Source organism: Artibeus jamaicensis, unplaced genomic scaffold, assembly GCF_021234435.1.
Source record: "Artibeus jamaicensis isolate MK-2021 breed Jamaican fruit bat unplaced genomic scaffold, CSHL_Jam_final contig_354, whole genome shotgun sequence".
Taxonomy (NCBI): Eukaryota; Metazoa; Chordata; class Mammalia; order Chiroptera; family Phyllostomidae; genus Artibeus; species Artibeus jamaicensis.
Window position 1 is genome coordinate 9617741 of NW_026521803.1, and position 19212 is coordinate 9636952.

General features: G+C 40.1%; 1 protein-coding gene across 1 annotated transcript in view; it reads left to right on the forward strand.

Annotated features, from left to right (window-relative positions):
- Window positions 1–19212, forward strand: part of LAMA3 (laminin subunit alpha 3) — a 256015-nt gene that overhangs the window by 12817 nt on the left and 223986 nt on the right. The gene's annotated exons all lie outside the window — the stretch shown is intronic.

Sequence of the window (19212 nt, forward strand, 5' to 3'; positions counted from 1 at the left end):
GGTCTACCAGCAGCAAACTTCTTCAGCTTTTGTTTCTTTGGGGATGTTCCAGTTTCTACTTATTTTTGAAGGAGAATTTTACCACTTGTAGAATTCCTTAAAAAAAAACTTTTCAATTACAGTTTATATCAGTATTATTTTGTACTCATTTCAGGTGTACAGCATAGTGGTTAGACAATCATATACTTTACAGTGTTCTCCCTGATATTTTCATTACCAACCTGGACCATACATGGTTATTACAACATTATTGAATATATTCTCTGTGCTGTGCTTTATAGCCCTGAGACAGTTTAGTAACTACCTAGTTGTGCTTCTTAATCCCTTCAGCTTTTTCACCCTGTGCCCCAGCCCTCCTTCCCTATGGCAACCATCAGTCTGTTCTTTGTATCTATGAGTCTGTTGCAATTTTGTGTGTTTAGTTCATTCTTTAGATTCCACATATAAGTGAAATCATTTGGTATTTGTCTTTCTCTGACTAATTTCACTTAGCGTCATACCCTCTAGTTCCATCTATAGTGTTGCAAATCATTAAGATTTCATTTCTACCACTTACAGAATTCTTGACTCATGTACTTTTTTTTTACTTTGAGCACTTTAAATGTCTTGCTGTGGCCAGCGTGGCTCAGTTGGTTGGAGTGTCATCCTGCAGCTGAAGCATTGCTGGTTTGAGTCCCCATCAAGGCACATACCTAGGCTGTGGGTTCAATCCCCTGTCTGGGTGTGGGTGCATTTGACCCCCAGTCTAGATGTGTGTGATTCCTAATCCCGGTGCCAGTCCCCAGTGTGGACACATATGGGAGGCAACCAATGGATGCTTTTCTGTTGCATCAGTCTTTCTCTCTCCCTTCCTCTCTCTTTAAAAGCAATGGACAGAATGCCCGAGGGTGAGGATTAAAATAAATAAATGCCATCTTACTGCCTCTGGCTTTCATGGTTCCAACGAAAAATAGGCTGTTAATCTTATTGAGGATCCATTGTGTGTAATGAATTGCTTCTCTCTTGCTTTTACAAGATTTTCTCTTTGCCTTTTGACAGTTTATCATGTGTTTTAGTGTAGATCTCTTTGCGTTTACCCATCTTGGAATTTGATGAATTTCTTGGATGCGTAAGTTCATGCCCTTCATCAAATTTGGGAAGTTTCAACCATTATTTCCTCAAATACCTTCTTCTCTCTTTCTCTGTCTTCTCTCCTTGTGATGCTCTGGCAATGTACATGTCGGTCCACTTTATTTTCTCCCACAGGTCCTGTGGGCTTTGTTTATTTTTCTTCATTCTTTTTTTCTTCTCCTCCTCAAGCAGAATAATTTCAATGGACTGATCTTCAAGTTCACTGATTATAGGTTGTTGTAGGTTTTTTAACAGATTAGAGAGTTCTGAAAAATTTTATTCTGACAATTCTTGCCAGATTAATTTTTGCATCATTGTGGGAACAAATCCTTGAAGCTCCCTCCCCTGCCACTTTTGATGATACTTTCACTTTTTTTTTTTAAAGTGCTTCCTTACTTTCTGGTACCACAAGATGTTCCAGTGTCATTTTTGTTTGCTTGTCTCTGGCCTTGGAACCAACTATTTTTCCAAGGAGCTCTGTTTTGAATTTTTTTGTTTGTCTTTTGATTGACTGTGGTATAACAAAGATCGGGATATGAGCAGTGCTCATTTGTTACTGGCATATCATTACAGACCCTTTCAGTGGACAGAGCTACGAAGTGTTTGTTGATCTACTAATTCCTGTATGCACACACGTAGATACATTAGAAGTGCAGTTGATTTTTGAATATTGATTTTATATTCTATGACCTTGCTATAATTTTTTTGGTAAATTCTTTATAATTTTTTATATACAGCATTATATGTGCTTCACTTTCTTCCATTTTGTAGGCCTTTATTATTTTTTTAACTCATTCACTTATTCATAAACATTTATTAAGTGGCTCTTACATGCCCAGGCACCATGCTAGATGACCCAGACATAACCTTTCTGTACATGACTCACTTATTTATAGCCTAATTTTCTTTAAAGGCCAAGGAAACTCTTATGAGGGAAAATATATTATCACCTCACTGTCCGTATTATCAAACCATTCTCACTTAGAGGTGGAAAACTCTGGCTCTGTAATTCTGTAGACATGAGTTTGAATTCTAACTCCACCAGGTCTCTGACCTTGGAAAATTGCACAATCTCCATGTCCTCATATATAAAACAGGATTAATAATAATATCCATCTCACAGGTTTAATGGGAGGATAAAAATCACATAGTATATTTCTTGGCACACAGTGCCCAATGAATGCGTTTTTTTCATGGAGTGAAAAAGTTCTTAGGTACAACTTCTAAAATGGTAAGCTACAAAAATGATTTGTCACAATTGTTATTTAAAATTTTTGAGTAAAAACTATTTTAATGATGAAATGTACATTATATACTAAACATATTTGGTGTTTTAAATAATCCACAAACACAAAGACTTCCATAGCTTTCTATAAAATAGCAATGTTAAATTGTTTTGATACTATTTCATAACTAGTTTAGATATTATTTATGTAGGGACACATTTCCTACCAGCTAAAGTAACATTTTGTGAAGGGATGTATTAACTTTTCAAGGTTAATTTTGATGGTAATATACATTCTTCCAGATCACAAATTTATTTCTGGTTGAGATTTAGATTTTCATGAAACCTATATTAACTCTTGCTTGACATTCTGGAATCATTTGCCTAGTGAGGAAAGGATTTATTACATGGTACCTCACTGATCTCAGTCCATGAAACTGCCTCTGATGTGCTGCGTACATGGGTCCCTGGCCAAGGGGCAAGTGGAGGCTGAAATCCAGCCTGGGCGAGGCTGCAACTGCTCAGAGGCAGGGAGCCCTTTTCTGCCTCACAAAACAGAGCTGTTCGTGTGAGCCAGCAGGGCTCTATTAGATACCTTGTGCCAACAGGGTGGAACCTGCCCCGGGGAGAGCCAACTCATTGAGTCCCATGTGTCTTGCCAGTTTCTCAATATCATAAGCATATTGTTTTCTCTCAGTGGTTTTCCCATTTTAGATGCTCAGAAAACAGATGAGGAATAATAAATGAATATTAGCTAGAGAGAAATATGGGTTTAAATTAAATTATCTGTATACATCTTAACTGTATACAAATAAGTGGGGAGAAGAAGTAATTCTCCATTGCTTTCAAGTTGCATCACATACTGTACATACTGTGTGTAGGAGCAATACCAAATCAGGGAGGTAAAGTGGTGAAAGTTAGATAACTTAGTAACCAGGGAACTTGCTCCCCTGCTTATAGTAGGATATTAATTTAATATACACATAGAACACTGATGTTTGGCACTGTTCTTAAGCACCTTACATATACTGACTTCTTAATCCTCACAATAATTTATGAAAGAGGTACTCTGAGAATGTTCATTTTATTTATTTTTAAGTGTATTTTATTGATTATGCTATCACAGTTGTCTCATTTTTTCTCCCTTTTATCCTCCTCCACCCTGCAAACCCCTTTATTTCAGCATTCCTGCCCATTTAGTTCATATCCATGGGTTGCATATATGAGTTCTTTGGCTTCTCCATTTCCCATACTATTTTTAACCTTGCCCTGCCTCTTTTGTACCTATCATTTATCCTTCCTATTTCCTGTACATTTTCCCCCATTCTCTTCCCTCCACCTCCCCACTGATAACCCTTTTTGTGATCTCCATTTCTGTGATTCTGTTCCCATTTTAGTTGTTTGCTTAATTTGTTTTTGCTTTTTAGGTTCATTGTTGATAGTTATGATTTTGTTGTAATTTTACTGTTCATATTTTTTATCTTCTTTTTCTACATTTCATATAATACATTATATGAATTTAACATTTCATATAATAAGGACTTGGTGATGATGAACCCCTTTAACTTGACCATATCTGGGAAGCACTTGATCTGCCCTTCCATTCTTAATGATAGTTTTGCTGGATAGAGTAATCTTGGATGTAGGTCCTAGCCTTTTATGACTTTGAATACTTTCCAGCCCCTTCTTACCCGCAAGGTTTCTTTTGAGAAATCAGCTGATAATTTTATGGGAACTCCTTGGTAGGTAAAACTGTCTCCTTGTCTCTTGCTGCTTTTAAGCTTCTCTCCTTCTCTTTAATCTTGGGTAATGTAATTATGATGTGCCTTGGTGTGTGCTTCCTTGGGTTCTACTTCTTTGGGACTCTGAGCTTCCTGGTCTTCCTGGAAGTCTATTTCCTTTGCCAGTTTAAGGAAGTTCTCCCCATTATTTTCTTCCATTATTTGTTCAAATCAGTTTTTAATTTCTTGCTCTTCCTCTTCTCCTTTTGGCATCCCTATGATTCAGATGTTGTAATGTTTATAAAGTTGTCCTGGAGGTGTATAAGCCTGTCCTCATTTTTTTTTTTTGAATTCTTGTTTCTTTATTCTATTTCAGTTGAATGTTTATCGCTTCCTTCTGATTCAAACCATTGATTTGAGTCCTGATTTCCTTCCCTTCACTGTTGGTTCCTTGTATATTTTCCTTTTCATTGCCTAGACTTCCTCCTCTATTTTGTGACTATATTCAGCCATATCTGTGAACATCCTGATTACCACTGTTTTTGAACTCTGCATCTGATAGGTTGGCTATCTCCTTATCACTTAGTTGTTTTTCTTGACTTTTGCTCTGTTCTTTCATTTGGGCCATGTTTTTTGTCTCGGTGCACCTGTTATGTTGTAAGGGGTAGAGGCATAGGTATTTGCCAGGATGGGGCAACCCACTTCTCTGCATTGTGGCATGATGTGGGGGGAGAGGGGTCAGAGAGGGAACGATGCTGCTTGCTTGGCTCTCTGCCAGCTTTCAGCCACTTTCCCCACTACCCGCAAGTGAATTGCACCTTTCTTGCTGATTCCTGAGTGGGTGGGTTTGTGTATACTCTAGGACCTTGTGGGTCCTTCCAAACTCTCCTGTGAGACTGGCAGTTTCTCTCATCACCACAATCCCCACAGGTTTTACAGTCAGAGGTTTTGAGGCTTTAGTTCCTCCTGTGCTGGGACCCTGGGTTGTGTGGTCTGTTTTGCTTCCCTGTTGTTCTTCCCATTTTATCCACATGCAAATGAGGGACTACTCCATCCAACAGCTGCCCTCTCGCCTTGCAGCTTCTCTTTCCTGGCTGCCTGTCTCTGGCCATCCTATCAGTCTGGGTGAATGTTTCTTCTTTGACTCCTTCATTGTTGGACTTCCATACAGTTCAACTTCCTGGCAGTTCTGTTTTTTAAATTTTTTATTTTTATTTGTTGTGGTCCTTGTTTGGTTGCGTGAGGAAGCAAAGCATATCTACCTATGCCTCCCTCTTGGCTGAAAGTCCTGAGCATGTTCATTTTAAATATAAGGAAACTGAAGCACAGAGAGGAGGTTAAAGTAATTTTTTTTCAAGATTGCACAGTTAGCATATAGAAAAGCCAGGTGCTCTGGCTGCTGACTTCACATTCCTACCTACTGCGCTATGCTGCCTCTGCCATGCTAACTACTCCTCCCTCCAGAGTTCCAGCCAAATTTTGCACCACCTCACTAATTTCATTTATCCCCTTGGAGCCATTTAGTTTCATGTCTGTATCCTTATTAGATCATGAGCTAAGGGTGGGGCCACCTTTCCTGTTCACATCTGTTTCCCCTGTGGCAGCTTGTTGTAGACACTACACAGTGCTCTTTGAAGAAACATCCAAAGGGCAGCACCATCATAGAGTTTTCCTCCTGCACCAACACCTGGATGGAGGTGCTGTAGTAAAACAAATACCTGAATTTCACCAGCCTGCCTTTGGATGTGTTGGATTTTGAAGTAAAGGTGTCTGATACAGTGGCTAAGTTCAATGACTAGGTCTTGGCCTTCAGAGCTGACAGAGGCAAGGAAGGATCATTTCTTCACAGGTTTCCAAGGGAGCGTGGTCCTGCTGACAGCTTGATCTGAGACTCATAGCTTCCAGACCTAGGAGACAATAAATTTCTATTCTAAGCCACCCAGTTGGTAGTATTTTGTTTTTGCAGCCCTATCTTAGTCTGTTCAGACTGCCATAACAAAATACTATAGACTGGGTAGCTTATGAACAACAGAAATTTATTCTCACAGTTCTGGGGACCAGCAAATCAAGGTGTGGGCAGATTCAGTGTCTGAGGACCCACTTCTTAGACTAGGATCTTTTTGTGTGTTCTTACGTGGTGGGAGGGATGAGGCATCTTTGTGGGGTCTCTTTCATACAGGCACAAATTTCATTCACGCAAGTGGAGCCCTCATCCTAATACTATCATCTAGGCAGTTAGGTTTCAACATATGAAATTTTTTGGTGAGGGGAGACACAAATACTCAGTCCACAGCAGTAACTTTAGGTTTCAGTCAGATACACAATCTGTCAGTCAGTCTGCAGTATTTTTGACCATTCAGTGAGTGAGCGTTATCTGTATATGGCAGAGGGCGGGTGGGGGCACTGCATGAGGCTCTCTGGGCAGTTGTAGGGTCTCTGCTTTTGAGACTTTGCAATCTGATAACTCAAAATGTAGTCCCTAAATAGAATAAGGAGAGCCCTTGGCTGAACATCTATTTAGGGATCACCCACAGTGAGTCATCCTTACAAATGAAGAACATGTCAAGGGGGCATAAAGTAAGGATGTTGGCAGTTTGGGGATTTGGGGTACCCATGAAACTTGGATCCCTTTTTTGCCCAGAGCCCAGTGGCAGGATGATTCCTTCACTGGTGAGGACTCTGGGGCTGCATCAGGAAGAGCACAAGTGGGACGGGTAAATGAAAAGTCTGATTCCTTGTGTCCTGGGATGGGCTCTGCAGCGATTAAGCATTGCTGAGGATTTGGGTGCACAAAAGACATGGGTGGAAAAGATTCTCTTAATGGCATTTGGATAGCGATTTGAGGAGAACACTAGTTTCAGGCTTTCGATTTTCCCATGTGTTTCATCTGTTTCTAAGCAGTTTTTCCATGTCATTGTGAGAGCTAATCATTTAATGTATCTTTAAAGTGACACTGGTTTTGAATGTGTTTAACGAACCAGAAAAATTAGCAGAAAATGCTGGGAGACCTCATTGGGAAAATCTCTTTGTAGAATTGCTGTAAACTAGTTATTTGTCTTTTTTGTTGTTTTATTTCATTATCTTTTAGGTCAACTTAATAGACTTTTAAATAAAAATACAGCTATTGAAGTCATTCTCTCTAATAGCAATGCCCGGACCTGATGAAATCTTTGTTCCTTCTCACTGAGCACCATGCTGGCTTAGACGTGACTTTCTGTACCCCTAACACACTTGGAGTTACCAGCAGCCTCATTTTTCTTTGGTCACTTACTTGCCTTGGTTTGGAGGTGATGTTCTCACTGTATTGACAGTTGCTATATGTAATAACTTAGGAGAATTTTACAATAGCTGAAATAAATCACAGCAGAACTACTTTGACTAACCAAGGGTCTTCGGAACGACTACTGAGATCTTTGTAACCAATGATTCTCCATCTTCATAAAATAAAAGGGTCATGTAATAGTGCAACACAAAGGATTCAGATTGGCTGTAGAAAATGATGGCCTTCGCAAGTGCGCTGCGCCACTGAAATGACTTTTAAGGAGGTGGGCAAGGAGTCTGACTGTAGGTCAAAATTGCATGTGTGATTTCTTAGGTCCAACCACAGGCAATTAGGAGGCTCTGACTAGCAGGCCTCATGGGAGATGCAGTCTCCCCATGCCAGCCTTGTACATGGTGAGTATGGTGAGTGCATGGCAGTTTGCTGGAGGGAGCTACAGTCAAGGATTCAGTCTGCTCTGGACCAGCCATGCTCATGTAGCTATCTGCATTTTCAGCCCAGGAACCTCTATTCAGAGGCTGCACATGTGGGCACTTGCGGGGGGCCTCCACTAAGACATCTTTTGGAGATGCTGTGACCGAGGCACTTTCCCCCACTCTGCCTCAGTGCTTTTCTACTCCTCTTCCTTCTCTTCTCCTTATCCCCTCCCTCTGGGCCCACAGAAAGGGGGAAGCCTTCTGTTTGAGGCACCTGGGAAGTTGAGATAATTCTCCTGTCATCTGACCCTTGTCTGGTGCCATTCCAAGGGGAAAAATAGAGCTCTGAGGAGCAGACACTTTTTTCTCACCTGTAGTGTCTCTGAAAATGAATGAGGTCTTGAATGTCACTTTCTGATTGTCTCATTGTCCTCATTCACCAGCTCAACACCTAGAAGCTTGACAGGAGCTGGTAGAATGTCTTGTGTGGATGATCTCTATCACAGATTCTTATCTTCTAAGGAAATAACTGCTACCTGGAAACACACGTGTGTACACATCGGTGTGTAATATTTATTGACATCTATGTGCCAAGCACAGAGGAGGAGGATATTGTGAGCTGGGAATACAGTTCCAAACAAGGCAGGAAAGGTTCCCACCTACATGGAGCTAACATGCTATGGGGAGACTGCAACCAATTAGTGAACATGTGCAATAATTATAGATTGTTATTGTGTCTTGGAGAGAATAAACAGGATTTCATGATGGCAATTAATGAAGGGAAGCTTCTCTAGGTTGAGCAGATGGAGAAGCTTGTCTAAGGAGGTGTTGATGTGCAGAAAGCTGATGGATGAGAGGAAGTGCGCCCCGTGAGGAGGGTGGGCAGATGTGTTCCACAAGTGGAAGGATCAACAGGGACAAGGTGGGACATGCTCGGTGTGTCCTAGGAACTCAGAAAGCCGTACTACTAGTTGTTTCCTAGTGTGAATGTTATCCTTGTATGAGAACTCTGTGTCCTTTTCAGAATTTATAAATACTTCATTTTATTTTTTGTAGGTATTTAGATGCTTTAGGTCCTCAAAAGAATTCAGGGAGCCCTGGCTAGTGTAGCTAAGTGGATTGAGAATGGGCTGTGAACCAAAGTGTCTGGTTTGATTCCCAGTTAGGGCACATGCCTGGGTTGCAGGCCAAGTCCCCACTTGGGGGTACACAAGAGGCAACCATACATTGATGTTTCTCTCCTTCCTTTCCTCTCTCTCTAAATATAAATAAAAATAAAATCTTTAAAATTAAAAAAATGCTGGTGACATTAAAAGGGTAGTTTAAAAAATGAACCACTAAAAAAAAACAATTTAGGGGAGAGAGGAAATTCAAAAGGATGAGCAAAATAGTTGAGGAAATTGGGACAATGGGAAAATAAAACAGTAAATGAGTATAATTATTTCTTTTTTTAAAGATTTTATTTATTTATCTTTAGAAGGAAAGAAAGGAGAGAAATATCAATGTATGATTGCCTCTCATGAGTCCCCTGCTGGGAACTGGCCTGCAACTCAGGCATGTGCCCTGACTGGGAATTGAACTGCGATCATGTGGTTTGCAGGCCTGCACTCAATCCACTGAGCTACACTAGCCAGGGCTGAGTATAATTATTTCTGAATGAGATTAAAATAATATCAAAAAGAAATGAGAAGAAAAAGTTTGGTCTGCGGAATGAGTCAGGTCAGGATAGTATCTGACTCTCAGCAGGTCATTAGTCTATGGTTGAATGAATAAGCTCTCAGGGCAGACCTGGTTCATAAGTCTGGGCTTTGGGATAAAGCTCTGAAGAGGAAATGCTTTGGGTTTTGGGCATGGAGTGGCCAGGCCTAAATGTGGCCTGGCCAACCTCGTAAACCTAAGTTTTAGGGCAGATGACTTACATGCAAGTGGAGTTACCAAGTGACTCCTTATTGCCAGTAAAATGCCAAACACAACACATAGGAACAAGAGAATAGAGGGGGAAGAAGAAGGAAGAGGAATATATGGAAACCAACATATGGATTTTTTAAAACTTACAGAAAGAACTTCTTGGGTTCTTTCAAGAAGAAATCAGTTGACACAACATAAATAAGAGCAAGGCTTTGGAATCAATTGAGCTCCCTTTGAAAGCATCCTTTTCTAAGGATGTGACTTTGAGTGAGTTATTTAACCTCTCTGAGGTTTTATCATCTGTACAATGCCTCTTAGTTTATGAAGATTCTGAGGACTGCATGAAGTAAACCATATGCACTTGGAACACAGTATTTAATAAATGGCAACTTTAATTTAAGGTTGTTGGGGAACCTATTTCTGTAAAATTGTCTAACAAGGCATTGCTCACAGGGGCCAGGTGTGATGGGTGGAGTAGATTAGGAGAGGGAGGCACAGTTGCCTGGGAAACCTCTTTGGAATGGCAAGAACTCACGATGAAGAAGCATGTTGTGGCCAGAAGAGCGAGCATCATTTTCTTTCTTCTTTGATTTGTCTGTGATGGAAAGATAAGCAAGGAAGGTTGTACCAGAGAGTCCCTGAAACTGGGGAGGCTCCAGCTAAAGATCAGGGAGCTGAGTTAAGCATGGATGGTGCCTCTGAGCCAGAGCAGGCAGGTGGTTCTGGGAGGCCCTCGGGGAATAGAACTAGTAGATTTTCGGTAAAGGAGAAAAAGCAATCTCGATTTAGTTATAGCATGCTTCCCGATGAGTTCAGTGACACAGGTATCAGTCAGCAGTTTCCCGTTTGCTTTCATTGAAATCAGGAGTTCAGCTTCTGACATTAAAGGTAAAGTTGCACAAGCACACACAGTCCACATCTGTGGCTATTCCTTCACCCCGTCACTAATCAACTATTTCTTTTTGGCATAGTCCTTCAAATGAGTAGTAAAATAGTTTCTGCCACTTTAGCTTATTAACTAAGTGATTACATATTAAATGCCTACCTTATGTTAGATCCCTTTCTAGGCAGCGAACAAGTTCCTGGCTCAGGGTACATACAAGCCAATAAAGATGACAGGAGGAAACAAGCAATAAGAGACTCCTGGGAAGAAAAAAAGAGGATAAGACAATAGAAATAGATGGTAGAGTGCAATGCTACTTTAAATGGAGTTAATAGGAATGAGCTCTTGGAAAAGGGACTGAAGTCTGGTAGAAGCCTCTTTCTGGGAGAGGGAACAGCAGGTGCAAAGACCCAGAGGCAGGAACATCCTTGGAGTGAATAAGCAGCAAGAGGGGGAGTGCAGGTTCAGTGGACCGAGTGAGGGGGAAGAGGGAATTGTTCATGTTCGGCGTGTTTGCTCATCTCCTGATAGAAATAATCCGATAGAAGGGTAAACTGAGGTGCAGGAGAGTGTGTGTTTAGGGGGTGTGCTTGCAGATGCAAAGTCCTTTGGCAGGAGAAACAGGAATCAGTGTGGGGGCTTTGAGGCACAGACAGCTTCTCCACAGCTCTGGGAGGCAAGGTGGGTGTGTGAATAGGAAGATGAGCAAGTTCAGTAAATTATCAGCAGAAGGAAAGGGGGCAGAGGAGGTGTGAGAAGCATGGGGAATGTGTGAAATAATTTCTAGGAGAGTGAAAGAGGAAACACTATACCAATATAGAAAAAAAAAACCCACACAGTTTTCAGTTGTCTGTGGATGGAGAAGTTTAAAAGCACGTGCCTGGCTCACAGGTATGTGGTGCCCAGGCAGATGGAGAACATACATTGCTCTTTGGTGTCTCCTTCTGTCTATAAAAGGGTCTCATGAATGTACTTCCCTCATGCATATGTCATGAAAATTAACAGTCAGCATGTGCCAAGTGCAAGGTGCCATGTCTGGCACATGGATGTTTCCTTTTGTTATCACTGCCATCAATGCAGCTACTTCCGCAGCTGCTGCTGCAAGAACCTTCACTGGTGGCCGACTCAGCACACACCTGTCGCCGTGTTCTCTGTGTCTCCAGACTGCAGTGGGCGGAAGAATTGCCAAGGGTGCTTTCTAAATATTTTGATTCCTGGCTCCCATCAGATATGCTGATTCTGTAGGTCCAGAGTGGGGTCCAAATACACACTCATTTACACAAACACCCCAGGAGTTCTGATTGCGATCTGATTACCCTATGAATGACATCTCCCAATCACTGCATTCAACTGGTGGTGTTAGCCCATTTATTATTTTTCTTTAAATTTCACCCAAGCATATGTTTTTATTGATTTTTAGAGAAAGAGGAAGAGAGAGGAAGGCAGAGGCAGAGACATTGATGGGTTGCCTTCCATACATGCTCTGCCCAGGGACTGAACCCTCAGCCTGGGTGTGTGTCCTGACCTGAAATCAAACCTGCAACCTTTGATGCACAGGGGTGATACTCCACCCAACTTAACCACCCAAAATGGGCATGTTAGCCCATTTTAACAGAGAAACAGAGCTCGAGGGAGGCTAAAAATTCAACTAACATTTTGAAGCTGTAACTCGTAGAGGCAGAATTTGAACCTCTGCCATTCTACTCCAAAATGCATCTCTTGGAAATGAATTAAAAGAAAAAAACTTCTGGAATTTGGCCTGAATGGACATAATTTTTGAGTAACACGTATAACTTCTGCAGACATTTGCTTATCTGCCCTTAAAAAACATTTGAAATCAACCTTGAGCCCCTTGTAGTATAGATCTTTCAAATCCCTACTTTCAGGACTCCAGCAGAGCAGAGGCAGGATGCTTCACCCCCTGTGGGGTGAAACCTGTGTGGGGGCCACAGAGCTGGGCGCATTCCTGTGCTGTGTAATTGCCCCTCACCCCTCTATGTGCAGACGTATATTGTCTTCGGAAAATTTACAAACCTTAGTCTTGATCTTGATAAACACTGGAAGTGCTTTTGTGCCTCTCAGAGGGAGAATATTCTAAACAAGGTCTTTGCAAAGGAGCGATTCCAAGATTGGCATGGGTACGCTCCAGAATGTTCTCCACATCAGGGCTCCAGCTGGCTTGGGTTCCGACACTGGAGACAGTGCCTTCAAGGCACGTAACCTCAGGGACCTTGGTGTGTAATGGCTAGGAGTAGGGTTCACAGCAGCATAAACGCACTGATATGAAATGGGGCTGTTGATGGATGAGGCTGATTAAACGCTCATTGTGCCAGCTGTTTTGTGCCTGCGATTAAGGGCACAAATCTCAGCTTCTGTCAGACAGGGCTCTCTCTTGAGCAGGGTCCCTTTCCACACATCTGGTCATAGGCAACTGTTTGGAAAATTACATAATTGCTATTGCAGTGCGGCCTCACACTCCATCCGAATCTGAGACAGGGCTCTTTGAGGTAGGCCACAGAGCAGCCAGGCCGGAAAGTGTTTGGGGCTGTGAGTAAACACCACCAGACCCGCACAGAAGTCCTGGTTCCGGCACATACTGGTTGTGTGGTTTGACCTCCTTAAGGCTTCACTTGTCTTTACGTGTTTTGAATACTTTGATATAAACCTCAGAGCGTTGGGAAGTGAAGTGTGGCATGCTACCCCTGGGCTCCAACACTCTCCTGCTATCTTGATCCCAGGGCTTTTTAATAACATGTGCTGTTCAAGTTACTTAGGGGCAGGATCCGTTTTTAGTGTTTGTTTGTTTTTTTACCCCAGCATTCAATGCTGTGCTCCGCACATGGTGGGTCATTTGAAAAGGTTGAATAAATGAGTGAATGTTCAAACAGAGAAAGAGAAGTTATGTTAGCGAGCAGTGCTGTGATCAGCTGCTAGCATCTTAGAACAAGACAGTTTATATTGTGAAAACAGCTACAAAGTATTATACACGTGAGGCTTTTAGTTAAGGAGAATCATGAAGAATGTTAGCAACTAGGAGAAACTATTTTTTCTCATCCTGAAAAAGTGTAGGTCACTCCATGGACCTCTGAGCAAACATTGGCTTATCCTCTGGGGCCCTCCATCCGTGGGATGCAGCTCTTTTTAGTTGTTTATTTGAATGGTCCTGTCCCATTTCTTTTTAGCCCCTTCTATTACATTTGCTGTTTCCCATATGACTAGACTAATATTAGCCTTAGCACAGTTCAGAGCATGAGTCCCTTGTCCTGTTTTTCTTTCAGTTTTCTCATCTCTGTCTAAAATAGTGCTGGGCACAGTGCAGTTGATCAATGCAGGTTTGAGTGCATGGATGGGTGAATAATTGAACACAAGATCTTTGTTCTTTTTCTGTCCCCCTCATCTCAGACTGCAATCAGTTTTTATCCTGCTTGCCCTTATTTATGATTATTTTAAAAATATTAGACCTCAGGTATAGATTTGGATTATAGATTGCTCATGACCTTCAGTTATGACATGATTTCATCATTGGTCTGCTTTAATATATATGTGGATGGATGGATTTAAAACAGTATCACGAGCATTCGTGAACTTGCTACCAAAAACAAAACTAGGGCCTAGATAATGACTCATGGTTTCCCCACCTCCCATCACTCCATTTCCTACAGTCTGGGGTTACCATCGTCCTGAGTCCTTTATTCATTTTTCTTTTGTTTTACTTGTACATAGCTTTTTTTTTGTTATACCTATATATATTTCCAAAAAGTAAGTTCTCTTAACTTTATTGAAAAAGTATATCATGCTTTAAAAAAAAACTAGTGTTCTATTGGTAAGATTCATTCATATGTTTTCATGTTATTATATGTATTTATTCATTATTGTTCATTCATTGTGTGAACATATCACTGTTGATTTATTCACACTCTGGTGGCTGGAAAATTAGGTTATTCCCAGAATTTTGCTTTTGTGAACAGTGCTGCTATGAATGACGCCATGATTTCTTGAACATGATGCTGTCAAATTTGTGCAAGAGTTTCTTTTTGGGTCATAGGAAATGTAAATTTTTGACTTTTGAAGGTAATGTCAAATGTTTCCAAAGTCTCTGCACCAGTTCATACTCCTACACATCCTTTCCAATACTTGCTCTCCTCAAACTTTCAGTTTGATCCTGCTGAGCATATAGCACTGTGGTCTGCCTTGATCAGTAATGACGGTGATTGTGAACATTTCTTCAAATGTTTATTGACATGTATTTCCTCTTCCATAAAACATCTATTCCTACTTTTGCCCATTTTTTTGTTGATCTTCCCTTTCTGTTTATACTTCCCTTGTTGATTTGTAGAAATTTGGTATATATTTCTGATAAGATTTCTTTACTGATTTTATATTCTTTGTTTAGTTATTGATTCTTGTCTAACGAATCACCCCAAAATTTAGTGGCTTAAAACAATGACAAATTAGTATATTTTTCTCACAATTCTGAGACTAGGTTCAGCTGGGTGATTCTTCTGTTTCATGCGGTGTTAATTGGGGTAACTCAGTTGCATTTAGCTGCTGGCTGGCATGGACTAGATGGTCGAAGAAGGCTTCACTAATGTGTCACATGTCTCAGTGCTCTTCAATGTGTCCTCTTCATTTGGTCACCTTGGGCTTTTTCGCAGTTTGGGGGTAGTTGGACTTCTTACCTAGAGGCTGGCTTCTAGGAGGAAGAAAGCCAAATCTGCCAGTTGTCTTAAGGCTTGACTTGAAAATTCTGGAGTGATAGTTCTACTACAACAAAGAAAATAATATGTCAATTTGGGTTCAGTGGGAAAGAATTACTTGCGAGGTAAATAGCCTCCACTTCTTGATGGGTGAAATGGCAGGCACATAGAAAGAGAAAATAAATGGATGACACCCATCATTGGAGACGACCTGCCACTTATGTATTGTGAATATCTTTCAGTTTGTAATTTTCTGTCTACTCTTTAAGGTGTCATTGATGAACCAATATTCTTAATTTTAATATAGTCAATATTCTTAATTTAATATTATCTTTTTTTATATAATGCTTTCCTAATCTTGTTTAAGATTACTCTAAGTTCACCTTTATTTTTTACTATGAGACTGTAAAGTTTGACTTCTGATATTTAAATTCTTAATTTATTTGAGGTTAATTTTTGTGGTATGAATAGGAATTTTACTCTTTTCATTGCATATAGATTAGCCCTTCTTTTCCTGCTGATCTCATAGACCATCTTTGTTATGTACTAAGGCATTAAACACTAAATGCATGAGTCTGTTTTTGGCTTCTGTCTTCTGTCCCATAGAGCTGCTTGTCTCATCTTGCTCTGTCTCAATTATGATAGCTTCATAATAAGCCCTATTACCTTGAAGGGTCATTTTCACTGGTTGTCTTCAAAAACATTCAGGATTTTCTTGATACTTTACTGTGTCAGTGAATTTTAGAATTATCTTACTGTGTTCCAAGAGAAGCCCTATTGAGATTTTTATTGGAATTGTGTTGACTTTATAGATAAATTTGGGGAAGAACTAACAAGTTTTCAATATTATCTTTCTGTTCAAGAAAATGATATCTCTTCATTTATTTATTTACGTTTTCCCTAATAAAGTTTAAAATTTTATTTGTTAAAATTCTTTTGAGATACTTAATGTTCTCTGATACTACTATAAATGATGTTTTTCCTTTATTTATATTTTCTAGTCACTTGCTGCTGTTGAATGGAAATGCAATGACTTTGTAAATTAACTTTATATTCAGCCATCTTGTGTACCCTCCTAGTACTTCCACATTTTTTTCCTCCACAGCTTCATTTGGGGGTTTAACGTAAATAATTTTATCATCTACCAATAATACCAGCTTTAGTTTCTCTGTTCCAAATGCCATCTCTCTGTCTTCTGTTCAGCTTTTTAAAAATCTTTCTTATTCTTGTCTTTTGCCCAGTTTCCACTTTCAATTCATTTTGAAAACAGAAAATTGACTCAGAAGGGGCTGAAACTTACAGAGACATAAGACCTTTCCTTTGTGCATCCACACAGAGCAATCAAATTATCTTATGTGTTTATCGGAAGATGTGGGCACAGAAAAATGAATGTAGCCTTTCACAGTGATACCCACAGGAAGAAAAGGACTTGACCCAGTGATCTGCCCTCTGAGAAGGCCCGTGAATTCTTTTCTCCTCTTGTTCCAAAAATTTTATTTTGAAAACTGTTACCAGTGATTCCATTAAAAAAAAAACAGCAATAGGTTATTTTCTCTTAAAGTCCTACTTCTCAGTGCCAAGAACCTTCCTTCAGAGATTGGTCATAGTGTTGGCCTCCCTGAGAAGGTTCTTCAACCCTAGGCCTACCCATCCATGCAGCATTTCCACATATACTTATATGTCCATGAAGATCTCAGGGAAAAATTATTTGGAAGGATGAATAGAGTTTTGAACATTTTTAGAAGTATTTTTCTGATTTTTTTTCACTTTAAAATCCACACTCCAATTTCCTTCAAGGTACTCCTGAATTTTTTTGAGTCTTCACATCAGTCGATTTCCAGTAAATGTGACATTTGAGGTGTAGGGTGAAAAATCACTGAAATTCCAAGAGGAAAATGAATGAAAGAAAAGAGAAGAAATATTTTAGTAAATTTTTGAATAAAAACTCTCACCCTGACCATTTAACAGTAATTTTAATAAGTTAGACTTCCTAATATTAATTTTTAAATTAGTTTTTAAGTGTGTAATTATTTTTAGACTATGTTTTCCTTTTTTATTTTTCAAGAAAAAAGTTGATGTTATACTTTAGCTTGTTATTGTTTAACTTAAGCTTGTGGAATCTTTGTTAGAACTTTTATTTGATATGGCAAAATGAAGTATCAGTTAACCTTGGCTAATATACACAGTTAATCTAGATCAGCCATTAACTCTGGAATTATTGGTTTTAGAAGTTATTTCTGATAGTCTTGGCTGTCAAGGCTTTTTCTGATGACATATGTAGAGAAATAAACAGATGGTTTGGTTCATTTTTATTACTCAGGAGAAGTTCACTGCTAGGTATTCGTCTTTAACTATGTATTTTTATGTCTGTGAAGTTTCCAAAAGTCGGTGTTGACACTAACTTGGATAACTGTAATGCTCTCAGGGAAGGCTGCAGGTATAAGTTTGCTTCTTTCCCACCTCCTAGGAGGTGGTTGTACCTTAAGGTAATTTAATTTGAGAGCAAAGTAGTTCAGCATGTGAAGAATACCATTGGGTAAGCATGATCCTTTGACCCAGTTAAAACACATTCAATATATTAGAAAAGCCTATGTTCAGCTTTTTAGTTGGTAATGGCTATAAAATTCTGCATTGCTATAAGCAAGTAAACAAACAAAACAGAATCAAGTGATTCTGCCTACTAAAAAAGAGTGATTCAGTAAGAAGTTAGTGATAAATATACCAAACAGATGATCACCCAGGTAGGCATGGATTCCCATTTATGAACTGAATTAACTGCCAACTTCTCACTCTGGTAGCCAGAGCCCAGCACGGCTCTCCCACTGGCCTTTTATTACATGTGCTATTGTTAAGCTAGAGCAGCTGGCCTCTGTTCCTCCACAGGACACCTCCCCTGTTTGCTGCTCACTGCCACTGAAGTCCTGTCCTCACAGGAAGCCTAAAATCCACCTCTTCTACCTTGCTTTTCCTAACTCCATGGAATATCTATTGTCTCTGACCCAGCAGTCTACACTGGATGAAAGTACCCCACTTCCCCTACGGTTACTTATATATAGTAGCTCTCCCTTATCTGCAGTTTTGCTTTCTGTGGTTTCAGTTATCTGCAGTCAACTATAGTCTGAAGATATTAAATGGAACATTCCAGAAATAAAGAATTCAGAAGTTTTAAATTGCATGCCATTCTGAGTCTCAGGATGAAATCTTGTGCCATGTTGTCCAGCATGTGAAATCATCCCTCTGTCCAGTGCCTCTACATGTGGACACTTCCCGCCTGTTAGTTAGTAGCTCCAATCTTGGTTATCAGATCGACAGGTACCAGGTACCACCACGCTTGTTTTCATGTAACCCTTATCTTACTTAAAAATAGTCCCCAAGACTATTATTCCCCAAAGTGCAAGAGTAGCGATGCTGGGAATTCAGATGCCAAAAAGAAGTTGTAGAGTTCTCCTTCCAAGTGAGAAGGTGAAAGTTCTTGACTTAAGGAAAGACAAAAATTGTATGGTGAGATTGCTGAGGTCTATGGTGAGAGCCCATCTTCCATCTGTGAAGGCAAAAGAAATTTGTAGCGGTTTTTTTTTTGTTGCACTTCAAACTGTGGAAGTTATAGCCACAGTGTGTGATAAACCCTTAGTTAAGCTGGAAGAGGCACTGAACTTATGGAAGATGTGAACACAAAGCTATAACTGATGGCAGCAGATTGTGTCAGCATTGAGCCTGTTACAAAGACTCCAACAAGGAATCTCTGGGAACAAGTTGTCAGTGGTGGAAAAAAACAATACCAGGTGTTAACCTCAGTTCACCCACCTCAGTTCTTGAGTTCTGGCTAAGAGAAGAATTCAAAGCCAAGATTCAAATTATAAGAGAAAGTTTATTTAGAAATTTGTAGAAGAAGTGAGCCAACAAGAAATGGGCTGAGGAAACAAATTACCACAAAGAAGTGCCCTTGGAACTTAGGAGTGAGGGAGAAAGGTA